Source organism: Schistocerca gregaria, chromosome 5 (genome assembly GCF_023897955.1).
Source record: "Schistocerca gregaria isolate iqSchGreg1 chromosome 5, iqSchGreg1.2, whole genome shotgun sequence".
In the NCBI taxonomy this organism is placed as follows: Eukaryota; Metazoa; Arthropoda; class Insecta; order Orthoptera; family Acrididae; genus Schistocerca; species Schistocerca gregaria.
This window is the reverse complement of record NC_064924.1, coordinates 243808472-243828636: the sequence shown is the minus strand read 5'-3', so window position 1 is coordinate 243828636 and position 20165 is coordinate 243808472. Positions and strand designations below refer to the sequence as shown.

Sequence of the window (20165 nt, the reverse complement as noted above, 5' to 3'; positions counted from 1 at the left end):
CCTCCCTGAGCCCTACAGCACTTTATCATGTGAACTGAATTGTAATGATGTTGTGCACAGTTTGGCCAATTCTATCCCCATGCTGACAGAACCTTGGAAAAATGTATCATTTGCAGCAGTCTCCTTCACCTGAAAGACAATCTGTCCGAGTTTCACGCCTCACTGCTGTAGAACAATTACACGAAGCTTTTTCGTACTGTCAGTTCCTACACCATTGCACGTATCATCAACTTTATTCTGATCCTCAGGCACACATTCCTGAAAGGATTCAGTCTTGCCAGCCCAATCGTTTGCCTCAGAGGCATTTTTCCTCTTTCTTCTCTTTGTCTATCCTCCCTTCTAAGTAGGTACTGCCATCACAGATGGTAATGAATCTGTGTCCTACAGAAATAAATGTACCTGCATTACTTCATCATTCACAACCTTCACAACATAACTAACATTATCAATAACTTTGTGTGTGTCCTTTGCAGTATCTACAACAAAATTACCATCTTCAGTGACACCCTGCACATAAAAAATCATTGGCACACATACTTCCCTGTATATTTGGCCCAGGCTCTACGACTGCTAAACAACAACCATTATCACCCAATGGCATAGATATTACTGTACCTAAATCAATATCACCCATGTTGCTACTCACACATTTACTTCAGTACAACACATACATACTTCATCTGGCACAAAAGCTAACTCACTCCGCATTTTTGACAAGATATTGGGACCGGTAATTCTATATTATTTCCTTTAATTCCACAACTCCTGTACTTTGTGCCCCACTTAAACTTACTTCTTTAGCCATACTTTCTGCTTCCACACAAGTATGACACTTTTAACCTCTGACACTCTGGCAAAAAGCTAATATGCTTTACTGCTGGAGAAATATCATAGGCATTTTAAACTCACCAACTGTCAGATTCTTGTCATATTTTCTCTGCTTTCTCTGGCATAACCCTTTCACACCAAGATAAGCTCTTCTCCTGCTCAGCCCTTTCACAGTCTTACATAACTAAACTGTGCAAAGCTAATTTCTTCTCTGTCTACAACTGAATGTAGTGTGTGTGTGTTGTCTTTTTTTCCAAAATATACAGAGTTCATTTTCAGAGAACACTTGCTAATTCTTTGGAAAATATCATTTACCAACTCTTCTTTTGCTTTCTCTCTAATGGGTTTTATTATAATACTAGTATCATCTGCAAAAAGTACCAATTTTTGCCTTTTGAATGTTATGTGGCACAACATTCACATATATAAGGAATTGGAATAGTCCCAAAATTGAACCCTGTGGGACTCCCCAAAATCTTTACAACTTTCAAACATTCTATGAATTATTCAGCACAACCTTTAGCATTCAGTCTTAAGTAGGATTCAAGCCAGCCTTGCATAAAACCATCAATTCCATAAAACTTTGAGTTTTTCTAAGTGATCTACATAACCAAACTCCTTTGAAAGACCACAATAAATCTCAACTAGCTATATATTATTATTTAAGATACGTACTATTTGGTGTATGAGGAGATAAAAGAAATTATTCAGATAGGGAAGGGAGACGAAAATTTAATAGTCATGGATGACTGGAATCCGATAGTAGCAAAAGGAAGAGAAGGAAACGTAATAGGTGAATATGGAATAGGGGTGAGAAATGAAAGAGGAAGCCACCTGGTAGAATTTTGCACAGAGAATAACTTAATCATAGCAAATACTTGGTTCAAGAATCATAAAAGAAGGTTGTATACATGGAAGAAGCATGGAGATACTGACAGGTTTCAAACAGGTTATATAATGATCAGACAGAGATTTAGGAACCAGGTTTTAAATTGTAAGGCATTTCCAGGGGCAGATGTGGACTTTGACCACAATCTATTGGTTATGAAGTGTAGATTAAAACTAAAGAAACTCCAAAAAGGTGAGAATTTGAGAAGATGGGACCGAATAAACTGACAGAACCAGAGGTTGTAGAGTGTTTCAGGGAGAGTGTTAGGGAACAATTGACAAGAGTGGGGAAAAGAAATACAGTAGAAGAAGAATGGTTAGCTTTAAGAGATGAAATAGAGAAGGCAGCAGAGGATCAAGCAGGTAAAAAGACGAGGGCTAGTAGAAATCCTTGGGTAACAGAAAAAATATTGAATTTAATTGATGAAAGGAGAAAATATAAAAATGCACTAAATGAAGCAGGCAAAAAGGAATACATACATCTCAAAAATGAGATCGACAGGAAGTGCAAAATGGCTAAGCAGGGATGGCTAGAGGACAAATGTAATGATGTAGAGGCTTACCTCACTACGGGTAATATAGATACTGCCTACAGGAAAATTAAAGAGACCATTGGAGAAAAGAGAACCATTTGTACGAATATCAAGAGCTCAGATGGAAACCCAGTTCTAAGCAAAGAAGGGAAAGCAGAAAAGTGGAAGGACTATATAGAGGGTCTATACAAGGGCGATGTACTTAAGGACAATATTATGGAAATGGAAGAGGCTGTAGATGAAGATGAAATGGGAGATACAATACTCCATGAAGAGTTTGACAGAGCACTGAAAGACCTGAGTCGAAACAAGGCCCCAGGAGTAGACAACATTCCATTGGAACTACTGACGACATTGTGAGAGCCAGTCCTGACAAAACTCTACCATCTGGTGAGCAAGATGTATGAGACAGGCGAAATACCCTAAGACTTCAAGAAGAATATAATAATTCCAATCCCAAACAAAGCAGGTGTTGACAGATGTGAGAATTACCAAACTATCAGTTTAATAAGCCACGGCTGCAAAATACTAACATGAATACTTTACAGACGAATGGAAAAACTAGTAGAAGCTGACCTCAGGGAAGATCAGTTTGGATTCTGCAGAAATGTTGGAACACGTGAGGCAATAATGACCCTATGACTTATCTTAGAAAATAGATTAAGGAAAGGCAAACCTACGTTTCTAGCATTTGTAGACTTAGAGAAAGCTTTTGACAATGTTGACTGGAATACTCTCTTTCAAATTCTAAAGGTGGCAGGGGTAAAATACAGGCAGTGAAAGGCAAATTACAATTTATACAGAAACCAGATAGCAGTTATAATAGTCAAGGGGCATGAAAGGGAAGCAGGGGTTGGGAAGGGAGTGAGACAGGGTTGTAGCCTCTCCCCGATGTTATTTAATCTGTATATTGAGCAACCAGTAAAGGAAACAAAAGAAAAGTTCGGAGTAGGTATTAAAATCCATGGAGAACAAATTAAAACTTTGAGGTTCGCCGATGACATTGTAATTCTGTCAGAGACAGTAAATTAGCTGGAAGAGCACCTGAATGGAATAGACAGTGTCTTGAAAGGAGGATATAAGATGAACATCAACAAAAGCAAAATGAGGATAATGGAATGTAGCCAAATTAAGACGGGTGATGCTGAGGGAATTAGATTAGCAAATGAGACAATTAAAGTAGTAAAGGAGTTTTGCTATTTGGGGAGCAAAACAACTGATGATGGTCGAAGTAGAGAGGATATAAAATGTAGACTGGCAAAGGCAAGGAAAGCATTTCTGAAGAAGAGAAATTTGTTAACATTGAGTATAGATTTAAGTGCGAGGAAGTCGTTTCTGACAGTATTTCTATGGAGTGTAGCCATGTATGGAAGTGAAATGTGGACAGTAAATAGTTTAGACAAAAAGAGAATATAAGCTTTCGAAATGTCGTGCTACAGAAGAATGCTGTAGGTTAGATGTGTAGATCACATAACTAATGAGGAGGTATTGAATAGAATTGGAGAAAAGAGAAATTTGTGGCACAACTTGACTAGAAGAAGGGATCGTTTGGACGGACATAGTCTGAGGCATCGAGGGATCACAACTTAGTATTGGAAGGCAGTCCGGAGAGTAAAAATCGTAGAGGGAGACCAAAAGATGAATAGACTACACAGATTCAGAAGGATGTAGGTTACAGTAGGCACTGGGAGATGAAGAAACTTGCACAGGAGAGCTGCATCAAACCAGTCTCTGGACTAAAGACCACAACAACAACAACAAGTATTTGATGAGTGTAAATAGCATTCACGGTCAAGCAAACCGCCTGGAATCCTAACTGTGATATGCTAAGTGAATTGTTTCTACTTAAGTGTGCAATTACTCTTGATAATAAAACTTTTTCAAATATTTTGGAAAAAGATGTCACTAAGGAAATTGGATGATGATTATTTAAGTCTGTCTTGTCATCTTTCTTCTGAATGGTTTAACAATTGCATATTTTAACCTGTCTGGTAAAATTCTCTAATACAGTATCTTGCTTCTTTATCTGAACCATTTTATCCTATTTTTCGTTGTTATATTTAGATTAGATGAGATTCAATTTTCGTTCCAATGTCCCAAAACGTGTGATGATCCGTGTGGGTGTGGAACACATTACTATTATTTGATGGAGGTTTTCTACCTGGTGCTTCCACTTGTCAGTATATTCACAAAGCACTTGCATAAAAGCTGGGGGAGGGGGGAGATAAAGCAATTATTAAAAGTATTTGCAATCTGTGACTTCATCAGTGGCAACATTCTCATTTAGTTTATTGTTATTGTATCTTGTACAACTAGTTATCCTGCATCCCATTTGACAATGTCCCACATAGTTTTAATCTTATCTGCATTATTTCTTTGTCAGGAGTTGCATACTTCTGGACATTTTAATGTCTTTCTATAAAATATTAAAGAATTTTTTGTTTCTATAAAATACTAAAGAATTTTTTGCATTATGCAAGTAATGTTGGATCTGGACTTCTTGTGGCCTTTATACAAATTTTCCTCTTTCCTTTACATGAAGTTTTAATGCCCTTAGTTATCCATAGTTTATACCTGTTTTCTAACAGATCTTCCAGATGATTTTTTAAGGAAACAGCTTTCAAATACTGACACAAATTTACTATGGAATAAAGTGAATTTCACATATACCTCATCCCATACTATTCATTTTAGCTTACTCTAAAAACATTTTTTCTTGTTCTCATTAATGAGCCTCATAGTTTTGTATACACTTGTCTCAAAGGTGTAAGGCACCATGCTGTTTATTTCCATTAAATGAGCGGATGTAAAAATAATGTTGGGAATATCTCAAGGGAATGTGTCAGAATCACTACTGTTTATAATACATATAACTGGTCTAGTGGATAAACTCATAAGACCTGTGATGTGATTGTGGATAATGCTGGAGTCTATAGGAAGTTTGCAGTGCCAGAAAATTGTAACAAAATGCAAGATGATCTGCAGGTGATTGACAGTTTGTGCAGGGACTGACAGTTAACCTTAAACATGATTAAATGTATTGTACGGTGCGTAAATAGATATATCTGTTTTACTAGAGTTACATTGATGGAAGAGCTAAAGTACCTAAGAGTAATAATCTGGTATGATGGGAAGGAAAGATGCGGAGAAATTGTAGCGGTGCTAGGAATACCCTCTGACACACCCTTGAAGTACACATGCAGATGACTGGTAAAGATCTTTAATACTGTGGTGCTTCCTTTGCATCTGTGTAAAGTTCCATTATGGACCCATCCCCATCTGAAAGAAGGAAGAATGGTTACAATGTAACCTTCCACCGACGAGGCCATTACAGACATACTGAAGAATCATGTAGAAGAACATTGACAAAATCCTGCTCTAAGGAATTAACTCACAACATTCACCTTCACTGATTCGTAGAAATATTGGGAAACACACAACTGCTTAACCAGACAAGGATTTTAATGTAGGCCCTAAGTTCAGAGTTTAAACCCCAGTGGCACTTCAATCAGTATTCTCATCTAAGGTAGAAGTTTTATTTGTTTTTCAAGTGTAGGGTTTTTACTTTACTGCACCTCTTAGAGAAGAGGTGAGAGTTGAGATACATTACTATCATTTGATGGAGGGTTTCCACCTGGTGCTTTCACATTTCTATTTTGGTTTCAATGTTGGCATCTTTAATGCTGCTTGCTTTACTACAACATATTCACTTTGCTTTCTCTGCACAAGTCCTTACTCTACACAAGGGAATTACGAAGACAGATGATAGGATAGGATTGTATCATGAGGTCCCTGACTTGTGTGCAGCTGACCCACAATGTGTGTGTGTGTGTGTGTGTGTGTGTGTGTGTGTGTGTGTGTGTAGGAAATCTTGAGGTTCCTAAAACAAAAATAAATTTAAATTCCATACTTATTGGCACATTATTTGTAAGAATTTATAGTTCCTCAAGAGGCTTCTGCAAGACTGCCCTGTTAGCTCCATGCCTCTGTAGAATCAGTATTTTTCTTACCACACCTCCAGAATATCAGGCCACAGGATAGTAATGAGCAAAGGTATTTAAAGAATGTTAGCAATCCCATCTGCAGGTCAACACAGTGAGACATTTCTACATGCAAAGGCAGACAGAATTGAAATTTTGGCTAACTTATCAATGTACTGGTGGTACCTAAGTTTATTAGCTTGCAAATGCCTATGAACTTCACATGTGGATTCTTGACCAGTGTGTGCCAAATGATCTCTGTTCTGGCACCTGTATGTCATTTTTATTTCTTTGGAATTTTATACTATACGATTCACTAGAAGATTAGAGGCTGGCCTGTTTTGCTGTGTAGTCTGTTTCTTTATTCTTCAGACTGGGTTGAATATTATTGTGTTTGGAATACATCAGTGAACTAGTGTCATCACAAATCATCATAGTTTTCTGAAAGCTCCTTCAATATCCCACACAAATCACTGAAACCACGAACAGAAATGGGACAAGTAATGAACTTAGGAGAGCATAATATTTAATCCTTTCCCCTCACCAAATTTACTCTTATTCCTGTCATATCATTCGCTAAAATGACCCTTCATTTTTCTATTGTTAACATATCACTCCAGTCATATAAGGGGGAATGCCTTTACTGCTACATCATTTTTGTATCCCTAGCAGAATTTTGTGTTAATACTATAAAAAGTCTTCACTTAATTGGAGAAAATGCCAAAAGTGTAATTTTTCCTCGTTTAATTACACCATAAGTGAGATTATGAGATCATACACACACCACTACTCTCATTTTCATACACACAATTAATTTGCTCACGTTTTAATGCAGCACTAAAATTGATTTATTATTATATCATCATTAGTATTGTACATGTACTGTCTGGAATTTAAAGAATGGATAATGGACTCTTACACTGTCAACATGGAAATAGTGCTCATGGGAAGAAACTTCCAAATAACCAACTCGAGAACGACTAGCTACCACAATATACGGGAGACACACTGATATACACGCCTAATGTAATGAGGAACGAAGTTTAGGGTTTAACATCTACTAAACACTTACGTCAATACAAATCTGACTACCACAGCCGTGTCAGGATGAGAGAGGGAGCTTTTAATATCCCTGTTCAAGAAGCAAATATTCTTTTTGATTCACGTGATTTAGGCAAACCCAATCTAACGTTAATTATAACCAATCTTCTCCCAATTGCATTGGGCTCAAATATCTGTCAGGCAGTCCTTACCTCGGCTATCTGTCCTTCTTTTAGACAAAGATCTATCACGGTGAGACCTACATATAAAATTAATTTATCCACGTTCGAAATGCATGTTAAAAATGTGGAACAGAAAGTTGTAACGAACTTCCTAGCTTGATAATATGCAACTACAACTGAATAAGCTACAAGTTTTCGCCAAATTAACCAATAAATGAACAGTTTCATACCGTGTTGACTGGCTTGAACCTACAGGTATTTCGACATATGAACCCATATTGCCAATGCGCTATAATTACGGCGAGCAATGAAATTACTGAAAACGTTAATCATTTATATTTGAAGTCTTAAACACACGCCAAATTATTTTATCATATTAAAGAATGCGCGTCAATTGAAAATCCAAAATGTTTGAGCGGCGTGTTAAGATTTGAAAACTTTATATGAATCAATTTTGATCATCAAATGATAGTAACCAATGGGCAACGTGCACTGAATACAATCACATTAGAAAGTGAATTAGGGAGTATAAAACTTGTTTATTCGATGTTTGCAAAATCCTGCAGCTTTCTCGGGGACATCTTTGACCAATATTGCTATCGCGAACATATTTACTGGACTTTCTAAATTTATACGACTTAAGTTGATAACTGACATGTCTGCAGCTGTCAGCTCGAAACTGCACCAAAAATTACACACGACACAAAATCTTTCTGAAAAGCCCGCCACTCTGAAGGAAAAACAAATAAAAAAACGATAGTACAGATATACCTCGACCGTCCAATACGGATGCAAAGTTTATTGGCATGCAGAACATAGAAATCGTCCGCGGTTATCATTGCATTTTGTGTGATATATTGAGCTGGAATTTAATTTATTAGGTCTCTTCGATTATAACCAATGTACTCTATTATTCTTTGTAAGATGGAAAAATAGCTACAGGAAGTAAACTGTTCCAGTTCTTTAGGTAAAAAAATGGGAAATTATAAAATAGGCCTATTTTCCGTTTTGGTTTAGGATTCTTTTTAATTAAAAAATGGTCACCTCACTTTCCATTATACGAGCGACCACAGCGCTGAAGGACTTCAAAGAATCGATGTTTTTTATTCTGTACTAAAAATATTTTCACATTATCGTGAAACAAGTAAATTACCTGAAGGATAGACCAATAATCAAACAATAAAAATATCTATAATAATAATAATGTGGGTAAACAGTTCATACCCAATTTATAATTGGGAAGGGAATAAGAAACACATCGAGATTACCGGTTATAAGGAACTACTATAGCATGTCTGTAAAGCGACGAAATGTAAATTCTAAAATTTTTAGATACATTGGAGCAATTAGTCTTCTTTATCTGTTTGCTGTTTCCATTGCAACTAATATTAAAAAGGTATGTTTGCATTCAGGGTAGTTTGCTTTATATGATTTAAAATATGTAATTATTTTTACTAGAATCCACAACTGGTGAGCCTGCCTGATACGATAGTGAGTTCATAAGAACCACTCCAATCGTTATTTCAGTTTTACACCGACAATTTAAATGCATTTTTTATATGTCAGACTCATCGTGGAACGATATTGGTAAGGAAATACTATGTATGGTAGTGAAAATACCACCTTTCTTGAGGAATGTAAAAATATGGGTTTTGCAAGTGGACTCACAATTTACTACAACAAATATTAGCAACGAGATGACAAGGTATTCTTATATTTTGGTATCACTTTATAACGAAGTTACTGAGCTAATTCCAAATTTCAATTCCAAACCATTATCAGCTTCGTCTGTACAGAATTTAAAAAAAAAACACGCCTTACCGCAGAATTTGAAGAATCATAGCCACAAAAGGTAAAAAAATGTAAACAAAGTAGAACTAGGGGACAAAAAGAAATCTACTTTGCTCCAAGACATATGCGCTCTTGCCAGAACGCAAGTAACAGATGAATGTTTAGAACTCTGTATCTTCAACGACTATCTATCAAAGTGCATTCTATGCCAGCAGCTAGTCAATCTGTAAATCTCGAATCGGCTTCTATGCATGACAATATCGTAGAGATTACGAAGCCCAGTCAATTCGCATATGCTATGGATTTCGTCTCCAACTCAAAATGACAGATTTTCCACATAGAAAGACAGTTTTCAGAACCAACGACCCAGATTCAGGAAGTACTAGTTGGGACACAATCGAGAAAAAGCTCGAAATAATCAGGACTTACACAGAAACATTATGTGTGCTGGTATCATTATGAACCACGACAGAAAGCGAGGAAGTGCACATTACCATCTTCATTTATTTCCCAACAGTTTGATATGCTCAGATGGAAAACTAGTACGCTACTTGACGCACGCACAACGAGGGGGCTGAATCATTTTCCCGGCTTTTCATAACGATTCGCAACATGCATCTTAGTTTTCTTGTCGATTCTGGACTAGACGCTTCCTTATTGCCAGCAACAGTACTACATCACAAAAACGTTCAGAAACGGGAACTCTACGCTGCAAATTCTTTCGTAATTCACAGGTATGGTGAATTACTACTGAACCTCGAAATAGGTCATCGACAAAGATTTGAGAGCCCATTTCTTTTTGCAGATATTCGCCAGCCAACTGTTGGTGCCGATTTCTTGAGTCATTATGGCCCATTGCTTGATGGTAAGTCGGACAAGTTACTCGAGTAAGAAACTTTAATCGCTAGTACAGGCTCTGTCGACGCATATGGACAGTTTTTTGATTGATCCGTGCATAAATGTCAAGAGATGTTAAATAGATGTCTTAAAATACTCACGAAGAAACCTAATTATGATTTTCCGCAGGTTAATGATCAGCACTCAATCACAACAATACGAACTTTAGTGCTTGCACCAGCCAGACGCTTGTTACTAGAGAAATTAGCACAAGCGGAATGTGAATTTCATGAGACAATCAACCTTGGTACACGTCGTCCATCTGAAAGCTGTTGGTCTAGTCCCCTCCATCTCGTTCAAAAGCAAGATGGAACCTGGCGTCCCTGTGGAGATTGTATAGGTTTAAGGGCTGTCACAATGATAGACCATTAACCAATGCTGAGTAACAAGATTTCATTGTCAACTCTCCAACAGAATGATATTCCCCAAAACTGACCTTATCAGACCTTATCACCATATTCCGTTGCACCAGATGTGCCTAAAACAGCTGTTTCCGCACCATTTGGACTTTCCGAATTTTTGAAGAGTCTGTTTGGTCTACAAAATGCAGCACAAACATTCCAGCAATTTATTCATAGCATTCTGAATAACTTATCTTTTGTGTACTCCTATTTAGATGATATTCTCGTTGCTACAGCATCAGATGAAGAACACATAATGCATCAGCAACGGCTCTATAACTCCTTTAACGTGGGAAAGTGCATTTCTGGACAGAAAGAGACATTGTTCGTGGTTTATAGTATATCTCATCAAGGATTTACACCATTAGAAGAAAAAGTGAAAACAATAAAAAACTTCTGTCATCCTAAAACAGTAGCAGAACTACATTGTGTTTTAGAACTAGCGAATTTCTATAGATGTGCGCTACCACATATTGCTGGTATCCAGCACTTCTGTTTAACTTGTGTAAAAACAGCAAGAGGAAGGACAATTGTCCCGGTACATGGGCTGGCAAAGTAAACAAACCGCTCGAGAAGTTAAAAGAAGAACTGGCTAAAGCAACTCAGCTTGCATGTCCCTCAAAAACTTTTCCCTTAATTTCGATATTACAACTTCTGACTATACCTCTTGGGGGACACCGCCTTATAGTAGGCACCTTCAGTACTGGGTGGGAGCGTTTGCTTGTTCATTGAAGCCGAAAGCTATGCCAGTGGTAGTATAGCTACTTGCAGGGTCGCCCAGGCCGGATTGGTCTCGACAGAGGAGCCAGACAAAGTGTGTCCCACAACATAGGCCAGGGAGGGCTCAAGAGGAGTAGTGAAGCCAGCTTTCCTAGAGAAGAAAACATCACACATATCCTGGTCCTCCAGGTTGGGGGTTGGGCATGGGACTAATAACCCCATACTGTAGAAAATAAAGAATATTATGGAAATTCAACAGAAGCCTCAGAAACTGGATGGAAAGCTTGTTTCACGACCCTGGCAAAGGAAACAGATAAAGGATCTAATAGTAGCAAAATGGAATGTGAGGACAATGCTTCAGCCTAGAAAAATAAAATTTTAAAATTCAAATACGATATCGTAGAGCTACAGGAAATAAGATGGCAAGGGAATGGGCAGATAGATAAATCTGAGTACTCATTGGTACATAGTGGACCAGAAGAAAGAACAAGCCAACTTGGAACAGGGTTTATAATAACTAGTCAGGAAAAGCCTTCTAGAATTTGAGCCCATAAATGAAAGGATGTGCAGACTCAGACTAAGGCCGGAATTTAGAAATGTATCAATAGTTAATGCACATGCACCAACAGAGGAAAAAGAGGATATAATTAAAGAACAGTTTAACGAAAAGTTGGAAAAAATAATCTGCACAGTACCTAAATACGACCTGATGCTAGTAATAAGAGATTTTAATGTAAAAATATGGAGGAATGAACATCCATATGGAGTTTCTGGAAAATATTCACTACATGAAGAAAACAATGAGAACCGAGACTTACTATGCCAATTTACAGCAAGGAATAATATGATTATTAAACGTACCTGCTTTGGACACAAAAGGAACCATCTGGGTACTTGGAAGTCTGTAGCCAATGGAGTAGTCAATCAGATTGACCATATTTTAGTGATTGCACGCCACTCTACGTCAGTTACGGATGTATAGAGCTGCAGAGGACCAAGCTGTGATTCAGACCACTTTGTGATAAAATTAGTCTTGAGATAGAAGCTGTCATTAACAAATGGCAACAGAATAGGAAAGATGACGAAATGGAATACAGATAAACTGAATATTCCTGATGAAGTAAAAAAGTGCCAAGTAACACTAAGTAGAAATTTGAGCAATGAAGAGACTGCAGTAGGAGTAGATGAAAGGTGGAACAGGATTGAAAAAGCCATTAATGATACTTCAGAGGAAATAATAGACATAAGAAGGATCAGAAGAACCCAGGATACGTTTGGTTAAGATTGCAGGTCAGCAACAGAGGAAAAGAAAATGGCAAGAACAAAAGTGCTACAGAGAGAAACCAGAAATAATGTGAAACAATATAGAGAATTAAGGAGAATAGCTAACAGACTGTAAGAGAAATAAAAGAGAGTGGAATATGAAGAAAGTTCAAGAAATAGAAGAAATAAAGGAACAGAGTGAAATAAGAAATTTCTATCATGCCATAGGCAATATGAAGAATAGATTCCAACAAAAACAATGGCCTGTTCCAGTAAATATGGGAAAAAGTTAAGGGAGCAAGAACAGATAGTAGGAAGATGGGCAGAGTATTTCAAAGATACACTAAGCACCAGCCTAGAAGATGAAGAGACAGACACACAGGAGGAAAGAGTGGAGCTAGAAGTAAACAATGAAACCAGTGAGGCAAGAAAGCCAACACTACAAGATGTCTCCCAGGCTTCCCCTGGGGAAGACAGCATAATTGCTGAATTAATAAAAACTAGTAGTGAGCTTTTATAAAGGAACTGCACACATTATTATCAGATGTATGGGAAACAGAAACTATACCAGATAATTGGAAAATTGGAGTAATAATACCCATTTATTAGAAAGGGGACATAACAGGATGTGAAAACTATAGATGTATAACACTCCTAAGCACAGCTTATAAGATCTTCACAAGTATATTAAACGAAAGTATACAGAAGTGCGCAGAAGGCGTACTAGGGGAATATCAGAGTGGCTTTGACCAGATAGAGGAACAACTGATCAAATATTTGTGATAAGACAAATGATGGAAAAGTTCAATGAATAAGATATGGATCTGAATTTCCTATTCATTGACTTCAAACAAGCCTTTGACAGCATAAATTGGCACGAACTATACAGAGTACTGAAAGAAGTTGGTATATGTGCTAAACTAATAAGACTAACCTAGACAATGACAGAGACAAGCAGAACAAGTGAAAGCTTTGACTTTAATAAAGATGTGAAGTAGTGTGATAGTCTCTCCACTGTCCTATTCAACATAGCCCTGCATGGTTTAGTAAATAAAATCAACAAAAGAGGCACCATATGTATGAAAACTAGCTAGATATGTGCATATGCTGATGACATTGCTAGAGTAGGTTGATGAAAAAAAAAAGAGAATTAAATATTTTTATTATGTAAAAATGTGAATGGATGAAAAAATGAAAATGGGAGAGAAATGGCTTTAAATATTTATGTTGTTTACTCTTTCAGTACGAACTTTGTTGTAGAACCCCTTATTTACGTGTGGTAATAAAAATTCATGTAGACAGAATTAAGCACATTTAAAATTACGTGAACCTTAGCAACCCTCTCATGCTGATAAATTCAAACTAACTGACTAATAACATTTATGACTTTGAAAATTATTTAAATTAATTTTTTTATGTATTTCGGCCTTGGCACATATTTTCTAGTTGCAGTGGGTTTTTTAAATATTTACTGAATTCTTTCCCGGCGTTAGCTATGGAACACAAGAGTGTCTCTGTTAGCATAAAATGCTTAAATATTGCCAAGCCAACCTGAACGATTAATTATCATTGACAAAACACACTTCACTATACGTTTTATTTGCTTTACAAATGAAAATAACCAACAGATCAACAACTTCAACGTTAATCATCTGCCTATGAATGCATACATGTAAAACCAGTAATAAATTCAATCAGCCTCAGAATCGTTGTAAAAGAAAAATATTTCGTAATTCACTGCTAATTTTACCTGCTCCCGATTTACAGGTTTGGTTAATTTTATAGCGGAACAATTTTTAAATCTGCCGCCGCTGCAAATCGTTCGGTCGGGGCACAGCCCAACAACACCAACGATAATCGCTAAAAGTGCTGAAAATTCTTTAAAGAAATATTATAGATGCTATGGGCAAGATAATTTACATTAGTAATACACAATTTTGATAAATTATAATGTATTTAGACGATAACAATAATCAAAATTACACACCTTGATGATTTCTCCTCTAATGGCGGCTAAAGTTAGATACAGACAAAAGAAGTATACTCATTCATATAATGCTACATCACAGGTTTCTCTCTCTCTCAGCTCTAGAGAAAGACGACAAAGAATGCCCATTATGTAGCGCTTTTTATACTACTGCTGATTTTGAATATCTCTTTGTAATCTTACAACATTATTTTCTTCTGTGGCTATATTTTACATTTTTTCATCGCAGATATTAGCATATCTCGTAATTACATTATGAGTATAGAAATATTACAATCGTAAATACTTTGAGGATATTATTACAGAAAATATTACAATAATAACCGACGTCCTTTACACAAAATTAAATAACATTTTTTGTTAAACAATTACAGTACATACGAACTGCTTCATATCGGCGTACATAGTACAATTAAATGTCATTTCATTTTATTAATAGTGTGTGTGCTGCCAGGGAACGTTACAGTAGGAAGAAATAACAATCCACTCCTAGAAACATACTGGGCAATGGAAGAAGAAGTCTTAAAAATTGACCTCATAGTAAATGAAAAGAAAACAAAATATATGATAATGTCACAATCTGATACCAGATGACCCCTAAAAACCTAAAAAAAATGGGAAATGCTTCAAAGAAGTGTCCTCTTTTAATTACTAGGGAGCCCTGCAAGATCCCCTCTCTTCTTAACTGATACTGTTATTACTCAGCTTAGCTCCGAGTCTGTAGAACGTGGTATATGTGACTAACAGTATAACTGGTCAGCATTTCCACCCGCAATTTGCGAGTGTAAGTCGGACCTTCCTTGATCTGCCTTGGTGGGTCGTGTCGGCGGATTTTCTCCTACCTGTGCGCCGTGCAGATCTCGTAATTGTCGTCCCATGCAAATTCTTCATTGGCGCATTGGATGTCTGTCTGTGGAAGCTAATTATCTGAAATTGATGTCGATCAACTTTGGGGTACCTATTTACTCGAAATTAACATTCAGAATGTCTTAATGTCACTTATATTCCAATTAGATCAATAATGAAACACTGATGTCACAAACTACTCATAACCGAGAGAATGCCTACCATCGAACAAGATAGGACGCCGACTGCCAACTTTGGTGCGTAGTTCGTATCTCTTACTAGTCTCGTCACAGTTCGTAGATTTCCGATCAACTTAGTATTTACTAAGGTGTGCATTTGTTACTGAACGGGTGTGAATTTAACGAGGCAGAATTATGATAAATAGTTCTAAACATCCAGAGGCTCCTCCTAGTATTCATGTTGTCATAAATCACTTTAATTATCAAATATCAATAAACAAAATCGGTGACTTCGGCTCCAAGATGGCGGTAATTCCTGTCACGTATATTTCCCAGTCTGACGCTTGTTGCTACAGTCCAGGGCCGAGCCTCACCCCACTACGCGCGACATATGGTCGCTTCATCACCTAGCCAGCCAGCGTGGGAAATGCTCTCCGACTCTTGGCCGGCTACGGAATACAGCACTTCTTAACTATCCTTAATACATCAATAAGAGACAATAATTTATTAAAACTGGTAAAAATGTCTTCCTCACGTAAGAGGCACCTTACAGCCATAATAACAAATGATAAGAGTATTGGAAAGGCTCCCCTAAGGGAAAGAATACAAGCAGGAAACAGAGCTTACTTTGCAAATATGCAACTTTTCAAAAATAGCCTTGTTACAAGGAAAACTTAACTGCTAATATATAATTCCCTAGTCCGCCCAGTTATCACATATGGATCAGAGGTATGGTCGTTGACAGAACACGATAAAAATGCACTAAGAACCACTGAGCTGAAAATACTACGCAAAATCTATGGGCCAGTAAGGGAGGAAGAAGACTGGAGAATATGCTACAATGCCGAATCACAAGAGTTAATACGATATCTAGGACACTTGGAAAGAATGGCAGAGGATAGAATTCCAAAGAAAATGATGAAAGGTGTGGTCTATTCAGTTAGGCGAAAAGGGAGACCTAGAAGAACATGGATTGACGAGGTAATAATATCACCAGTATGGGAGTACGAGGGTGGAAAAGAGGAGCAAATAACCAAGAAGTGTGGAAGAAGATTGTTGACGAAGCCAAGGCTCACCAAGGTCCGTAGTGCTACTGAAGAAGAACTCTAGACTATGCAATAGGTGATTCATTATATCAGCAGCAAGAAGGCACACCTGAACCACTTGCGTTTTTCTCCAGGTCTTTCACTGACACATGACATAGCTATAGCAGCTACGACCAAGAAATGTTGGCACTATATTCAGCTGTCAAACATTTTCATTATCTGTTCGAAGGCAGATAATTTACAATACTCACAGATCACAAGCCATTACAATTTACTTCTAAACAGCGTTCAGGCAGGTCTCTCATGTCCTACATGACTTAGTTCATCTTGGCATTAAAGGGACAGTGGATGATCCGACATCACTTCATTTGGCCTCCACTGTAACAAGATGTAAAGCTGTGAGCAAAAATTTCGAAACATACAATCGGTGATTGTGGACCTTTCAGTGAAGTTGATAGTCACTTCTTGCATGTTAATCTAGTGGCACTAATACCTTGCTCTCAGCGGTTCAGCTATCTCTTAACAATGGTAGACAGGCCTACACATTGGCTAGAGGCAGTTCCACTGAAGGACACCTCTGCAGAAAGTGTTGACAGCATTCTGCAGGAAGAGTTGCTCTCTTACTATCCCCAAAAAGATGAATGAAATAAGCAATAGTGTCAGTAATGTTGAGAAACAGCTGAAATCGTTACATCTGAACAAAGTTCCAGGTCAAGTGGAATCCCTGTCACATTCTACACCGCAATTGCATCTGAATTACCCCTCTTCGAGCAAAATACCGTGCAGAGTTCTTGGAAAAAGGCACAGGTAACACCCATTTATAATAACGGTAGAAGAAGTGATCCATAAAACTACCATACAATTTCTTTGACACTGACTTGTCGTAGAATCTTAGAACATATTCTGAGCTAAAACATAATGAGGTATCTTAAATAGAATTATCTCCTCAGTGCCAGCCAGCATTAGTTTCGAAATCATCGATCGTGTGAAATCCAACTCACACTTTTCTCACATGATATACTGAAAGCTTTGGAAGAAGGCAATCAGGTAGATGCAATGTTTCTTGATTTCGGAAAAGCATTTGACTCATTCCCACATCTACACTTATTGTCAAAAGTACGACTATATGGGGCATCAGGTGAAATTTGTGACAGGATTTAGAGCTTTTTCGTAGGGAGGACACAACAAATTATCTTGGATGGAGAGTCATCGTCAGATGTAGAAGTAATTTCGGATGTGCCCCAGGGAAGAGTGTTGGGACCTTGCTGTTCATGTAGTATATTAATGACCTTGCAGACAATATTAATAATAACATCAGGCCTTTTGCAGATGAAGCAGTTATGAAGTCCTATGTGAGAGAAGGTGCATAAATATTCAGTCATATCGTAATAAGATTTCAGTGTAGTGGAGAGATTAACAACTTTCTGTAAATGATCAGAAATGTAAAATTGTGCACATCCTCCAAAACGAAAACTGTATTATCCTATGATTATAATGACACTGAGAAACTGTTGGAATCGGCCAACTCATACAAATACCTGGTTGTAATACTTTACAAGGATATGAAATGGAATGATTACATTGGCTCTGTTGTGGGTAAAGCACATGATAGATATCGTTTTATTGGTAGAATAGTGGGGAAGTATAATCAGTCTACAAAAGTGATTGCTTACAAATCACTAATGTGACCAGTTCTAGAATACTGCTCAAGTGTGTGGCACCCATATCAGAATGGACTAAGGGGGAAGACTGAAGTTATACAGCGAAGGGCAGCACAAATGGTCACAGGTTTGTTTAATCCAAGGGAGGGTGTCATGGAATATGGAAGGAACTGAACTGGCAGACCTTTTGAAGATATATGTAAACTATCCTGAGAAAATCTATTAACAAAGTATCAAGAACCGGCTTTAAATGATTGCTCTAGGGTTATACTATGGTTCACCATGTATCACTCACATACGGACCATTGGGATAAGGTTAGAATTATTACTGCACAAGGCATATAAACAATCACTCTTCCCATGCTCCATTCTTGAATGGAACAGGAAGAAACCCTAATAACTGTTACTATGGGACATACCCTCTGCAATACACCTCACAGAGGTTTCCAGAGTATAGATGAAGATGTAAATGTAAATGTAGATGTATCATACCTTTTGGAGTCCCAAATATCGTCACCCCCAACGGCAGAGGACTGCAGTTTGAGTATCAATTATTAACTCTCTCCACAAAGACCCTACATATATAGCACATAAAACCACTGCTTACAATTCAGTGTCAAATAGCAAAGTTTGTATCACAACATGAAGACAGCATTAAGTGCGCGACTTTCAGATAATTTGGTTGACAACTTACCAAAAATTTTAATGGATCTCTGTACTTACTTGATTCCAGAATATAATACAATTGCTGCAGAAATGACATACAACATGACAATTAGAATTCCAGCCGATTTCTTTGATACTACACCAGCAGAATATGACATTCCAACTTCCACTTTCAACTAAAACAGAATGTGGTGTCCCTTAAACCAATTAATGTTAGACATCATGCAACAATATCTGCCTTCATCCATCCTTAACTCATGACCTCTCTGCATGTACTCATAACACATGATGCACAGAGAAAACCTGTACAATGTATCTAAATGGAACATAACAGGTACATTCAAGAAAAGGCTTTGTTTCTGAAATGTCTCTTGGTCAGAAGACGATCTCCATCTACAGACTCGAGCCAACCTTTCATAAGAAGACTATGGATCCCAGTATACCTGTTTCAGCTCCACGTAAACAACCAGCTCCAGTCACCAATACTCCAGATTGTATCCATCCTACCCAACAAACTACACATTCTGGAAGTGCTACATTAACACTGGGTAGGGAGAAATATGTGGGTGTAAGGAACACAATATATATATATATATATATATATATATATATATATATATATATATATATATATATATATATAGGGGTAATTAGTCTTTTGTTTATCATGAACTGCAACCACTCCTTTCGTACAAATTTACTCATTTCGACTGGTTCGACAATGACCCCACAAAAGTGCAGATGTGTTGCAAAGTACACATTACTTGGGGAGGAAGGTTCTAAACCAGTATCACATGACGTTTAGAGTATTGCTGTGCATGCAGAAATAATGTCTGGTGAACTGTTCGTAAGTACACTGAAAACTATGAAGGAGTTTAATAGTGTTTTACAATTTTCTTTCGTGGTCACAAATTTAGTGTACAAGTTGTCGAGTACTGGGAAAAATGTTTCAACTCTAAATTTCTCCCTGCCAGTCAGAGAAACTTGTTCGCAGTCCACTTACTCATTAACATGAAGTTTTCGTTTCCTTAATGTCTTATAGGTGCATTCATCATAATTTCCATGGATCTAGTTTCTTAACAGTCAGACATGCCACAAACAGAGCTAATACACACTATAAGTGATTCAGGTAATTCACACACTATTTCAGTCTCAATATTTACACTGTGCAACTATTACACCTCTGTAATATGTTCTTCCAAACTGTAATCATAAATACTGTTTCTAGTCTACTGAGGTGATTCAGTGAAGCTGAA

At 37.3% G+C, this 20165-nt stretch overlaps 1 protein-coding gene across 10 annotated transcripts in view; it reads right to left on the bottom strand.

Annotated features, from left to right (window-relative positions):
- The window catches only part of LOC126272960 (uncharacterized), a 139745-nt gene extending 125190 nt beyond the window's left edge, over positions 1 to 14555 (bottom strand). Inside the window, exons 1-2 of one of the 10 annotated variants that reach the window (XM_049976282.1) lie at positions 8108 to 8210; positions 910 to 1196 (exon numbers count right to left, since the gene is read on the bottom strand). The gene's annotated coding sequence lies outside the window, so the exon portion shown is untranslated. Of the gene's footprint in view, positions 1 to 909; positions 1197 to 7148; positions 8283 to 9273; positions 9399 to 14511 lie in introns of those variants that run through there. The other 9 variants (XM_049976278.1, XM_049976284.1, XM_049976287.1 and 6 more) reach the window with 9 other exon arrangements.
- Positions 14556 to 20165: the final 5610 nt, after the last annotated feature.